We start from the raw sequence: 254 nt of genomic DNA, 5'->3' as shown, positions 1-254 counted from the left end.
AATGGAAAATTACCGATCTCTTTTTCTGTAGACAAGACACCCTCAGCTTTGTGCTTCTGCTAAGGGCTAGGAAAAGATTTGCTACATATGGAGTTCTAGGCTGTAACTGAGAGAAAGTTCATTCAGAAACAGGAGAACTGGGCCAGTGGAAAATGCTTTCAGGAAAATAAACAGGCTCAATGAGTGTGTGGTAGCCTTGGCCTTGCAGGGGTCTCAGTGGAGTCAGAGCTTCCCCAGCACAGGTCAGCAGTGCG

The sequence above is a fragment of the Nestor notabilis genome, unplaced genomic scaffold, assembly GCF_000696875.1.
Source record: "Nestor notabilis isolate BGI_N333 unplaced genomic scaffold, ASM69687v1 scaffold1364, whole genome shotgun sequence".
Classification (NCBI taxonomy): Eukaryota; Metazoa; Chordata; class Aves; order Psittaciformes; family Psittacidae; genus Nestor; species Nestor notabilis.
Note: the sequence above shows the minus strand (reverse complement) of the source record.